We start from the raw sequence: 916 nt of genomic DNA, 5'->3' as shown, positions 1-916 counted from the left end.
GGAAGGAGGCTGGGAGAGCCCATCCCGGCTCCGGGGGCTGCCGGTACCTGGATACTCGGGGTAGCAGATGGTGAGGGGGCTCCGGCGGATCTTCTCCTCGAACAGATCCTTCTTGTTGAGGAAGAGGATGATGGAGGTGTCCGTGAACCACTTGTTGTTGCAGATGCTGTCGAAGAGCTTCATGCTCTCGTGCATCCGGTTCTGGAGCGGGACGGACACGGGAGGGATCAGGGAAGGGACACTGGAGTGTCCTTGTCACCTCCTTCCCAGGAGCCCCGGTCCCCCCCGGAAGGAGCCCAGGCCAAGGAAGGGGCTGTGGGGACACCCCCAGGCCTGGGAATGTTTGTCACTCCCAGGGGGATCCAGGGAGGGCTCAGCCCTGGGAATGTTTGTCACTCCCAGGTGGATCCAGGGAGGGCTCGGCCCCAATCCGGGGGTGGGGGTGGGTCATGGGGCAGCTTCCTGGGGAAACTCCAGAGGGTTTTCCATGCCCAGCAGAGCCAAGGGCAGCGGCTCCAGGATGGATCTGCCACTGGCCAAGGTGGAGCCCATAGAAAGGGATCCACAGTGGGGCAATTCCAGAGGGACTGACCCATGGAAAGGGACCTGGATTGAGCCCATGGAAGGACCTGGAGCAGTTCCTGAGGGACTGACCCCATGGAAAAGGACCTGGATTTATCCCATGGAAAGGGATTCCAGTTGGAGCAGTTCCTGTGGGACTGAACCACACTGGAGCAGTTCCTGAGGGAATGACCCCATGGAAAGGGACCTGGATGGAGCCCACGGAAGGACCCGGAGCAGTTCCTGAAGGACTGACCCCATGGAAAGGATCTGGAGCAGTTCCTGAGGGACTGATCCATGGAAAGGGACCTGGATTGAGCCCATGGAAAGGGATCCAGGTTGGAGCAGTTCCTGA

At 60.5% G+C, this 916-nt stretch overlaps 1 pseudogene; it reads right to left on the bottom strand.

The window, feature by feature from the left end:
• The window catches only part of LOC113961640, a 6,202-nt pseudogene that overhangs the window by 588 nt on the left and 4,698 nt on the right, over nucleotides 1–916 (bottom strand).

Source organism: Neopelma chrysocephalum, unplaced genomic scaffold (genome assembly GCF_003984885.1).
Source record: "Neopelma chrysocephalum unplaced genomic scaffold, ASM398488v2 Primary Assembly neopelma1_97370, whole genome shotgun sequence".
In the NCBI taxonomy this organism is placed as follows: Eukaryota; Metazoa; Chordata; class Aves; order Passeriformes; family Pipridae; genus Neopelma; species Neopelma chrysocephalum.
The sequence above is the reverse complement of the archived record's forward strand: the minus strand, read 5'-3'. Positions and strand labels throughout refer to the sequence as shown.